We start from the raw sequence: 12,248 nt of genomic DNA on the forward strand, positions 1-12,248 counted from the left end.
GACCTTGCAGAATTCTCTTGTGGTGTAGCAGGTTAAAAATCTGGCTTTGTCGCTGCAGCATCTTGGGTCGCTGCTGTGGCACAGGTTCTAACCTTGAGCCAGGAACTTCCACATGCCGTGGGCACAGACAGGAAAAGGAAAAAAAAAGCTGTTAAAATAATAAAATAAAATAAAATAAAATAAAATACAGATCCTGCCTTCAGTGAAATTTGTGATCTAGGCAGGAAGACAGTGAAGGAAGCAGCTAAAGGTCAAGTGTCCACTACATGGTTATTATGAAAATCACCCAACTCCTGCTTTCAGACACCATCAAGTTTTATTCAGCTAAACCCATGTTAAAAATCCCACTGTGTTTCTGAGTTAGAAGCACAGGAAAAAATCATCCTTTAGTATTTACTACTCACATTTGCACAGACTGATTTGTTGAATTTGTTTGAATTAGTAGAGCCAAAAACCCTTTAGAAATGGAACAGATTGTTTTCCTGGGGGAGAAGAAGAGAGGGGACAGATGGGAGAGGTGTGGACCCCTTTGTTGTGACAAGGTGGGGGAGATTCTTGCTGATGGGAGTGGTAGCCTGAGGCATTAGGAATAAGGCTTTAGTGCCTAGGGACCAGAGGACAGTGGTGAAAGAGAGGAGGGGAGAAGAGTGAATGTGATAACCATTCCCGGATGCATATACATGCTTATATGAGCAGAAAAATACAATGCTCTTGTTTACTTTGGGGAAGCTGTGGAGGGTAGTAGTTAAGGTCCCAGTTTTGGGAGTCAGACGCCTACCCTCTGTGTGACTTGAGGAAAATTACTTAACCCCTCTGTGCCTCAGTGTCCTAAGTAAAAAATGTGGTTTGTTAATAGGATTTGATGAGATAATATATGTAAAAAGTTTGGAATAATGCCTGGCCCATGGGATGTGTCCAGCAAATTTCGGTAATTATTATTAGATTTGGCATTATAATGTCAGAAATAATTATTTGCCATGGTGCTCCCCTAATTTGTTCCTGAAGTTCCACAACACTGTTGACTCTGTATCAAGTAATCCTGAGAGGAAGTTGGCAAATTGTGATGATTTTCTTCCTCTAAGATGGCAAAACTGGGGCAAAGAGATAAAGATGACTTGCCCAAGGGCTCAGAGGCTCTCCTAAAATGCGGAGGGAGGCTGTTTAAGGCAGTGGTGATGGATTTCCCCAAAGACAAGGACTTGGTACATTTATAGACTGGAATTGAAATCCAGGCTGCACTACTTAAATTATGGTGTCATCTTGGGAAGTTACCTGATTTCTTTGAGCCCTCGTTTGTCAAATAGGGATAATACATATGCCTACGGTTGTTAAAACTTAACAGCTTTAAGCATGAAAAGTGCATGTGGTCTGGACTCAATAAAATCTGCCTACTTATTATTGTTGCAGCAGATCTATGCGGTGGCAAGCTGTGTCTGTTCGGAATTCTATGATGTGGTTTTGGCTCACTACCATGCCCCAGTGCCTGGCACCCAGTAGATTCTCAGGAAACGTTTCTGCAATGAACGCACATCGTCTGAGGCAGGGAGGGCATCTGGCAGACTTGGCCTCCGAACTTAGCTTCTGCCCTTCTTCCAAAAACCAGAGTCTGAAGCAGATTGTAACCCGGGACGTCCAGGCTCTCCTGAGCAGTGAGCTGAAACCCATCTTGCCCCCGAAGCCCCTGTGGGAGCTGCTGGAGGGCACCCCGCCTGAACGCGCATCTTTGTGTAAGCTACTCATTCCAAAGCCCTTGTTTTTCTGGTTTGCGGTTTATTTACTTAAGCATTTACAGCTCCCAGGAGCAGAGGGGCTGCTAGAAGCAGGGTCAGGACCGAGGTCGCGGTTTGTATTTATTTTCTGCTTCCCAATCCCAGCCCTGGCAAGTCAAAACTCGGTTCCTTTATTTGTACACCGAGAGGCTTAAGTTTCTATACCTCCTGCGGGGCGAGGAAAGACACATGCAGTTCGGGTTCAGGAAAGTGCTCTCTAGCCACTTGCCAGCGTCCCTGCTAGTGTTGCTCCCAGACTTAATTTTCTGTGCAAACCCGAACCGGGCGGAGCAGATTAAATAAAGACAACCTCGCGCCTTTAATCCTTGACCGCAAACACTGGCTTTTTCGTGCCCTGGATTTCTGAAATTCTTGGCTCTGGTACTCAAAGCGGGGGGAGGGTGGGTAACAGCTTGTAAAAACTTCCCAAAGCAGAAATCCGAGCTCCTCTCGCCCCTTGCTACCAGGGACACCTGGATTCTAGGGAAAGGGGACAGCCAAAGGAGGAGCGTCCCCAAGGGTTGGGGGCGCCCTCCAGGGGTAGCTTTGGGTCGCAGTCTCCAAGTCCAGCCAGCTCCCAGCACTGAACCGGGTTTGAAGCCTCGGCGCGGGGCAGGACGCCCCTCCCTGTCCCCGCGCGCGTCTATTTAGAGCTCAGCCCGGTAGCCCATGGGATTCTGGGACTTGTAGTTCGTCACCGCGGCCCCAGGCGCCGCCACGACCCTGGGCTCGGACTACATTGCCCAGGGAGCTTCCCGGCCTATATAAGCTGCCAGGAGCCGCTTCAAAGTGCAGTAACCATGTGGATGTGCTGCTGAAGCGTTTCCTCAAGCTTGCTGGGGTGGGAGGAGAGGAGGAGGAGGTGGTGGTGGTGGAGGAGGAGGCAGAGGGTGGAGAGAGAGAAAGCGCACGCCGAGAGGAGGTGTGGGTGTTCCGCTTCCATCCTAACGGAACGAGCTCCCTCTTCGCGGACATGGGATTACCCAGCAGCCGCTAACCCCTCTCCTCGCCCTGCTCCCCCAAACCGGCGTGGCTCCCCGGGCACCAAGGTAGAGGTTGGGGCCGGGCGGAGGGCGCGGGGAGTTGGTACTGTCCCCCCGGGCGCAGAAGTTTTTGCCTCGCTTTTTGGTAGTTCTTGGTGGATTTGCATGCACTTGCGTGCATTTGGGGGTTCTTTTACTGAGGACGTTTTAGGGGGGGGGTTCATTTGAGGTTAAAAAAAAAATTCTCAACTCCATCGCCTGGCTTTGAGGACTACCCATTCTGGATTGGAATGGCATTCCCCCAAGTTGGAAACTGTTGCAGCAGCTGCAGGAAATAGTTTTTTTTGGGGGGGGGGGGGCGTGGGGATGTCCTCTGTGAGTCCGCTCAAGGAAATAATCTTTCTTAAAATGTAGCCCTCCCTCGTGCTGCATGGTTGGGAGAATAATGCATTTGGGGGTCCCGGTGAAGAGGGTTTTAAAAAACGGAAGAAAACGCGAGGAGCGGTGAAGGACGAAGTGTGGACGAAGCTCACGCCCGATGAGGATGCGGACTTCAGATACTTGGCCTTCGCTCCGGGAAACAAGTGCTTTGGGATCTGCCAAACACTTCCCTTAGTCTCAGATCTTCCCGGCACACTGGAAGTTTGTGCGTTCCTAGTCTCACTTATCAGTTACATATTAGAAACAAATAGGCGAAGTTACCTGTAACCTTCACCTCTTGATCCCACCAACACACCCGTCAAATTTGGCGGTGGCGGTGGCCCTGTGTGTGTGTATGTAGGTGGGAGGGGGTTTGTCCCTCCAGGAAAGAGCCTAAAGAAAGTGGAAGTGTGGAATTTGAGAATTTCTATTAGGGACTCACCATCAGCCAATCTTATATTCAGTCTTCTTTCTTAATATGCAGGAGCTGACTACGGAGGAACAGGACTTGCACCCCTGGCTGGGCGTGTTTTGGCAACAGAGTGCCTGACCTGGGTCAGGTAAGTGTGGAAGCCTTAGAGCTGTAGTCCATAATAAGTTTTTGTCCTAGCCTATTTTAAGTTCTCTCTAAAGAGCCATGGAGAAGGGGAGCAGGAAAGAAAGGGAAATTCCATGGCTCAGTCTCCAAAATTTGTCACCACCTTGGATGAGGGTTTTAGGGAGCTGATGATAACCAGGGGATGGTCCTGCCTAGGGCTTTTGGTCCTGGCTCAGAAGTGAAGCAGCCAGGTTTCTGACAGGAGGGAAGAAAAACCCTCACAACAACATTAAATGGAGCAGTACAAGGGATGCCCATTGGTGACCTGAGAACTGAACTTGCCAGGCGGTGTGCTGAAGATTTAAATTCTGAAGGATGCAGTGCATTTCATCTGCCAAGATATGTAAGCAAAAATTATCTGCCTGCCTCTTTCAAAAATAGTCACTTTCTTTTTTCTTACTGTGAATGGGTGTTTAATCAGGGTCGGTTTGCTTGCAAGAAATGAAAGTGGTTGCTGGCCAATTGAAAGAATTAGAACTTTAAAAAGGGAAGTTCTTGAAGCATAAGATAGTAGCCTCCAGCCCTTGACTTGAAGCCACTTGAATGTCAAGGAATCTGGTGGATCGCTATGGTTTAGATGCCTGTCCTGGATTATTAGCTGAGAGCTGTTTATTTGTAAACAGAAGCAGCTCCTATGCCTTCCTCCCCCAGATGTTCAGACTGCAGTTGAATAGAGGGAGATTTTAACTGGTGCACATACATCCCCGTTGCTGCAGAACTGAGCATCAAAAGTTTTTTCTTCTGAAACGGTCAGGAACAGGATCAACAGATCCTTTGGGGGACTGGGTCTTCATGATCGCTTCTAAATATTTAGCTGTTCCCTGGGCTACAATCTTTGGGCTTTGCTAATTAGAAAAGTCAGACACTTCATTATAGTAGTACTGTGCTTTTGTTTCCTGTTGATAAGATCCTCAGGAGTGCTGGTGGAGTGGGAAGCATTTGGATGTGTGAGGTCTACTTCCTTCTTGGAGTTCTCCTGAATCGCATGGCTACGTGGGCACTCATAAGGCCAAGGCTTGGGGTTAGTTCTCCTCTTCAGAGTAAGCTGCAGTCCGGGGAAAGTGGTCCACTAACTCTTCTATGACTGGTTGCTAAAAATAATAATAATAATACAATTAAGTACTTATAAGCCAGGTCCAGTGTCAGACATCACAGAAACCCTGTTGAATCAGGTCCAGGTGAAGAAGCTGAAGTTTGGAGAGTGAAAACACTTGCCTGTTAGTTAGCACACAGCACAGGAGGGGGAACACCAGGCTGTGGGACTCCACTGTTTCCCACCAGTGCACCTAAGGTGGGGGAGAATGAGGAAAAAAAACCAGGAAAAATGGTAAATTTATTGCTGTGGATGATATAACTCTTGCTTGTGTCCCACCATTGAGCAAAGTTACCCTGATGTAAGAGGAAAACGATGCAGCCACAGATGTAGGAATAAAAAGACTGTGGTTATCTGAGGAGGTCTTAGGGGTGGTACCGAATTCATTTTGGAATGCTATGTGCTGAAAGCCTGCAAGAGGAGAGGAAAAGAAACCAAGCCAAACAACAAGGAACAATGGCTAAGGTCTGCATTAGGTTTATCCCATACCTGAGATCCATCTTGATCATCTACATCAAGATATCTGAGCAGGTTAAATGGATCAGGTGTTTCTCCATCTGAATAATTTGAAAGTTTAAATTGCAGTGAATCTAAACTGTGAAATGTTAATATCTTTTCATACACCCTTCAGTTTGTTTTGTGGCCAATTTTCTTTTTCGTTTCTTACTTTCAGTTGCGCATGTATGTATGTGTTGAAAATATAATCTGCTTTTTGAATGATTCAAATTGGAACAGAATATCCTATCAAGATTTCCATCTCATCAGGCAGGGAAAGTTCTTCATCCTCTAAGTGAATTACTTCTGGCCTTCCCTTCACCTCAACCTAGGGAGGTTGTTTGGGGTTGCCAGTGGTGTTATCCATTTTAGCAAACTGCTTGCCTTTTGGAGGGAATTTGCTTCTTTAGGAAGGAGAGATGGAATAGTTGCTTAGAGGAGAAGAAATAGGTAAACTGAAGGCAGATCTTTTTTGCCTTTTATCTCAAAATATTTTCAGCTGAGGAAGACTATGGTCTGAAAGAGAAAGAAACTTCTGATACAATGGTATACAACTGACTTCCACAGCACAAAAATTAAATGGCTTTTTAGCTCATTCGCAATGCTCTCATGGAAAATCTGATTTCTTTACAAGCAGCTCTTAAAAAACCAAAATGAAACAACATACACTAAATGTGAACAACAACAACAACAAAAACCCAAATTAAAATTAGGCCTGGAGAGTTAGATTTTTTAAGTCAAGCTGTCCTTGGATACATCTAATTAAGGAGTCTACACAAGGCCAGTGCCCCATCTTGTTTGCTGTTGGTTTGATCTTTTAAAATGAAACACATTGCTTTCACAGGCTCTTTAGTAAGTGGAAGTACATACTATTTTTTAGTTCACTTAGGCTGTTTTAAGTTTTTATCTAGCTTTTTAAATGAAATTAAGGCTTGATATCAGTGACATGAATGACATATTTTTCGTGATTCTTACCAATTGTCTTAGTGTTTGTGGTTCTGAGGTTATTGCTAATGAGGATGAGCTGAAATCATCACCCATTGAACTTGTTCCTCCTGTTGAACTATGTCCAGGTTCTTCCCTAAACTAAACCTAATTTAAGACACTTAGTGTAATCTATTCAAGACATTTTAATGCCTGTTAAAGTTGTTGCAGTTCAAATATTTTATTACTTCATTCAGCAAATTTCTTGAGTACCTGGATCTGTGCCAGAGTGTGTTCTAGATGTTGGGGCTACAGCAATGAAAGTCCTATTCCAAAGAGGCTTAAGTCCTTTTTAGGGGGAAGGCAGCCAATATAATAAGCAAGTATTATAGTATGATATGTAGTAAATTCTGTGGCGGAAAATAAAGCAGAGGGGTAACAGAAAACAGTTGGTGAAGAAGTGAAGAATTTGGAACCCTTGTGCGCTGGGAATGTAAAATGATGCAGCTGCTTAGGAAGGCGGTATGGTGATTACTCCAAAAAAAAATTAAGGGTAGAATTACCAGATGACCTTGAAAATCCACTTCTGGGTATGCACCCCAAAGAATGGAAAGCATGGACTCAAACATATTTGCACACACATGTTCATAGCAGCATTATTCACAGTAGCCAAAAGGTGGAAACAACTCAAATGTCCATTGACAGATGAAGGGATAAACAAAGCATGGTATATCTATACAGTGGCATATTGTGTGGCCTTAACAAGGAATGGAATTCTGATACATGCAACAACATAGATGAATCTTGAAAATGTTCTGTTATGTGAAATAAGCCAGATGCAGAAGAACAAATAGTGTAAGCTTCCATTATAAGCGGTCCCTAGAGCAATCAGTTTGCAGAGACAGAAGGCAGAATAGTGGTTGTTCTGCATGGAGCTGCTGGGGAACAGAGGTTTGTTTAATGGCTGCAGAGGTTAATTTTGTGGATGAAAAAGTTATGGAAATGGATTGTGGTGATTCTTGAAGAACAGTGGGAATGTCCTCTGAAACATACTCTTAAAAATGGCTAAGTGGATTTTATGCTTTATATTTATTTATTTATTTATTTACCTTTTCTAGGGCCGCTCCCGCGGCATATGGAGGTTCCCAGGCTAGGGGTCTAATTGGAGCTGTAGACGCCAGCCTATGCCAGCCACAGCAATGTGGAATCCCTGCCATGTTTGTGACCTACACCACAGATCACGGCAACGCCAGATCCTTAACCCACTGAGCAAGGCCAGGGATCGAACCCGCAACCTCATGGTTCCTAGTCGGATTCGTTAACCACTGTGCCACGACGGAAACTCCAATGCTTTATATTTTATCACAATAAAAAAGAACAACAACAGCAGAACAGGGTAAACGGGATAAGAGAATACTCTGGTAGGAACTGGGAATCAGGAAGGCCTCTTAAATATGGTGGCATTTGGGCAGAGATTGGAAGGAAGGCAGGGGGTTAGCCATGTAAGTATTTGGGAGAAAGGATGTTCCAAAGGGCCAGAGCAGCAAGTGCAAATGCCCTCAGATGGAAGCAGGTGGAGTGTGTCAGAGGAAGGGCAAGGAGGCCAGGTGGCTCCAGCTGAGGGGGAATGCTTAGGTGTGGAGGTAAGAAAGAGAATCAGGGTCCAATAGTGCGGCGCTGGGCAGGTAGGCAATGATTTGTTTCCCTGAGAATTTTTAAACTCTCACACAATTCTCAGTGGTTCTCAACATCACTGAACCACTTTGTCCTTTCCGAAGAGGCTCTCGTGAGTCTGGCAAGATCATATATCAGACTGGAACTTGATGGAGGGCGGGGGAGAAAACCCAGATTTCTAGACTGTCTGGTTAATCACCTGATTTAGCTGGAATTATAAATTCACTTTATAGAAAAGGCATCTTTGATAAAAATAAGTGGACTCACTGTTGGCTTGGACCACAAATTCCAAGACCTGATGATATTCTCGGGGTTTATCTTCAACACAAACCTTTTGTGCCTTTTGGCCACCCCGAAGTCTATCTAGTCTTTTTTTAAGGAATTGTACAAAGAGGACTCATGCTGTGCTATCTAGCATCATCCTTGGGGAATATGAAGTTCCTTATAAGTGATTCTCCCTGATGATTGAAGTATACCCCTCCGTGTGTACAAACTTGTAACAAATGTCCATTTTACTACTTATTCCCTAAGATATCTCTGTTCAGTTGTAAAACATTAAGACATGGAAGCAGCAACTGTCACTCCCAATCACCCAGATCTAGTATTAGGGTTTCAGACTTTCCATCTATGTATAGACATATGAAAATGATGTGTATATTTAAGTTTCATAAAAAAGGACACATACCTCCTGTTTGATACCTTGCCTTTTGCACTCTATATCTTGAACATCTTTTCTTGTTGATAAAGAGACATGCATCTGAGTCTTCGTTTTTCCAAAGGTGGGTGTACGTTTGATGGGATTTCATTTGAATAACATATATGGAATTGCTAGATGTATCAATAAAAAAAGTATCATTTTGGTTTCATCACCATCAGAGTCTAGGTTTTCTTCTTCAGTTTGCACTGTTTTTAAAGAAAACTACATGAAAGGTAAAACACTTCAAATATTGGCTATCTTATTACAGGGGTAAAACCTAGTGTCATTCCTTTAAATAAAGAATTTATCATTTTTTTTTTCCTGCAAAGTAATGTAATCCCATGAGGGGTTGGGGCCAGGCACTCTTCGTTTGCACTTAGAAGGAAAACTTTACTATAGAAAATTTAATAGTAGTAGTCGAGATCTTAGTAATATGAACCCCTTTTTACTGTCAATTCATGACCAATCTTGTTTCATCAGTATGATCATTCACTCTCCCCTCTCTTGGATGACTTTGAAGCAAATCTCAGACATACCAATTCATCTGTATTTTGTCTGTTTGCTTCGTGGCCGCATGTACAGCATGTGGCAGTTCCCAGGCTAGGGGTCATATTGGAGCTGCAGCTGCCAGCCTGCACCACAGCCACAGCAATGCCAGATCCAAGCCACATCTTTGACCTACACCACAGATCACGGCAACACCAGATCCTTAACTGACTGAGTGAGCACAGGGATCAAACCCAAGTCCTCATGGATGGTAGTCAGGTTCGTTACTGCTGAGCCACAAAGGGAACTCCATGTATTTTATATGTATCTCTGGTATTGGGATTCTTTTTTAAAAAACATAATCACAATACTATTATCCATCTCAAGAAAAAAAACACATTTTTAAAATCGAGTCTGTGGTCTCACTTCCTTGATTTAAATAAATGGGGTTGGTACATGCAAACTATTACATTTAGAGTGGGTAAGCAATGGGGTCCTAATGTACAGCACAGGGAACTATGTCCAGTCTCTTGGGTTAAAACATGATGGAAGATAGTATGAAAAAGAAGAATGTGTGTGTGTGTGTAGGACTGGGTTACTTTGCTGTATAGCAGAAATTGAAGGAACACTGTAAATCAATTATACTTTAATACAAAATTTAAAAAATATTTACATATACATATAATGATAACATATGCAGTTTGAATTAGGAACCATATAAAGTCGATACATTACAAATCGTCAATGTGTCTTTAAGTCTGTGTATTTCCTCAAAACCTTTTTCCCATTTATTTTTTTTCCTATGGCCACACCCAAGGCATGTGATCTATGCCATAGCTATGGCAACACCAGATCCTTTAACCCACTGCAACAGACTGGGGATGGAAGCTGAGCCTCTGCAGGGACCCGAACTGCTGCAGTCACATTCTTAATCCACTGTGCCACAGTGGGGACTCCAATCCCATGTATCTTTTGGTTGCTGGTTAAAGAAACTGGATGATATATTTTTCTACAGCTTGGATTTTTCTTACTGCCTCGGTGCACAGTAGCTGAACGTGTTCTCCTGTCCTCTATATTTACTATAATTTGATAGATATAGAGGGTTGATCAGAGTCAGGTGTTTTTTCCCCCCCTAGTCTGTGTTTTAAGTTTCACTCAGGGGAGCATGTGATATGCTTGGATACACCTTCTTGTGATTATTAGCTGATGGTGCTCTTTGCCTCAATCCATTAGTTCAGTTGGACTTGTAAAACTCCTAATTCGCTTTTTCTTCATTAATTATGTGAAATATTTTATGAAATGAAATTTCTCCACTTAGTATTTAGTTCCCTGGGGCGTAAATATACATAAAGACAGAATCAGTACTTGAATCTCTCTGTGTGTTTTAGCAATTTTCGGAAATAATGAGCTGTCCCTAGCATGATCCATGGCAGTGGTCCTCAGTGGAGGACATTGGGTAATACCTGGGGCATTTTTGGTTGTCACAGTGGGGGAGAGTTATCCAGTGGTTAGAGGCCAGGGATGCTGTTAAATAGCTGTCAGTGCATCATACAGCATTATCCATTCCAAAGCACAAGCAGTGCCAGTGTTGTTGAGAAACCACTGGGTATGGTTTTTTTAGTATCGTCACGGACTCTTAAGTTTAAACATACTTCCTTTGTTTTATTTTGTGTAATTATCCTTATTGATGTTCAAATTGTCTGTCTCTGCTCAGTGAGAGAGAGGCTACTCAAGTTGCTTCCAAAGCACAACCCCAACAGTCTTAGATTTCCTGCTGCTTGTATGATAAGATGTTCCAGGTTCATCTTTAGTTTTTCTTATCACAGACCTGAAATCAGTCTTTTCTCCTAGAAGCCCTAGTTCTTTTGGGTGGGAACTTGGAGACCTCCAGTCAGGGCCAGAGAGGGACTCTTCTCATTCTCATCATACAGATCAGAAAGTAAATTAAAGTGAAGAACACTTAAAACCTGAACATTTTTAATGAAAGCTTTTCCAAAAATGTAGCTGACACACGCTTGCTTTTGAAAAAAGAATCCTGAACATATCTTAACTTTTCAAATTGGTCTATTTTAGCCTGGTATTGGAGCTAAGATGTAGGAGTTCTCCCTCGATAAGCAGGAATGTTACTCTTGTTCTGCATCTATGGTTTTCAAACTGTGTGGCAACCCATTAAGAGGTTGTGAAATCAGTTTAGTAGGCCTTGACAGATGGTTTTTTGATAAAGTAGACTAGAATAGAAATCATCAAAGTATATTGCACGGATACTTCAAAGAGCTGTGTGTGTTGCAACAAATTTTCTCATCTCTTTCTCACACACACACACAACATTGGGTTCTAAGTTCAGTATATTTCTTACTGTGAATTGTAGCCAAGAGTCTGAGAAACAATGTTCTGCATCTTTTCTATTCCATTTGTGGTCATCAGACTGGCATCGCTGGCTTCAACTGAGAACTTTTTAGAAATGCAGACTCTCAGGCCCTGCCCCAGATCCACTGAATCTGAAACTGCATTTTAGCAAGCTCCCCAGGGCATTCTTAACACAGGTGAAAGTGTGAGAAGATCTGTGCTGGAGGGTTTGTGTCCCTGTGCTTTTTCAGAACTTATTTTTATGGTTACTTTGTTTTTCATGGCTAGCTCTCACCTGTTGAAACTGACCTTTGTACTTCCCCCAGCAGCTTTCTCATGCTCAGTTGAGAGGAAAGGTAGGCTAAACCACCAACTGAGGTGAGAGTGTGTTAAGTCTGGCAGGATTCTCTCTGATAAAAATGGGAGCTTTCATGCTTACATTTGGGCATTTTTTAAAATTGGCTGTTCAGATAGAGGTAGAAAGAGACCAAAATCTACATGTAAAACCTACTTAGGATTGTGAAGTCATAAATATAAAGAAAGCTACATTTTAACCTGTTGTCACTTGGAGAAACCTATGTTTTAAAATGTTTTATGACCTTTCCAATCAGCAGAACTTCTGGACTGCTTTGGTATAATGTTGCTCATCAGAGAAAGATGAACATAGGAAAAAAAATAATCACAAGCCTTCAAATTCCTCGGTGTTGATTTGCATCGCAGGAGCAGATTTATCTGGGAAGTGATTTTGTTTTGCAAAAACAGC

The 12,248-nt window shown here is 43.1% G+C and overlaps 1 protein-coding gene across 8 annotated transcripts in view; it reads left to right on the forward strand.

Annotated features, from left to right (window-relative positions):
• Positions 1-2,560: 2,560 nt before the first annotated feature.
• The window catches only part of ITPR1 (inositol 1,4,5-trisphosphate receptor type 1), a 330,566-nt gene continuing 320,878 nt past the window's right edge, over positions 2,561-12,248 (forward strand). For all 8 annotated transcript variants that reach the window (XM_021069277.2, XM_021069279.2, XM_021069282.2 and 5 more), the window contains exons 1-2: positions 2,561-2,818; positions 3,657-3,732. The gene's annotated coding sequence lies outside the window, so the exon portion shown is untranslated. The remainder of the gene's footprint in view (positions 2,819-3,656; positions 3,733-12,248) is intronic.

Source organism: Sus scrofa, chromosome 13 (assembly GCF_054392235.1).
Source record: "Sus scrofa isolate SSC_HxYL_T2T_F1_AM1 chromosome 13, Sscrofa_HxYL_maternal_Yorkshire_Landrace_v2.0, whole genome shotgun sequence".
Classification (NCBI taxonomy): Eukaryota; Metazoa; Chordata; class Mammalia; order Artiodactyla; family Suidae; genus Sus; species Sus scrofa.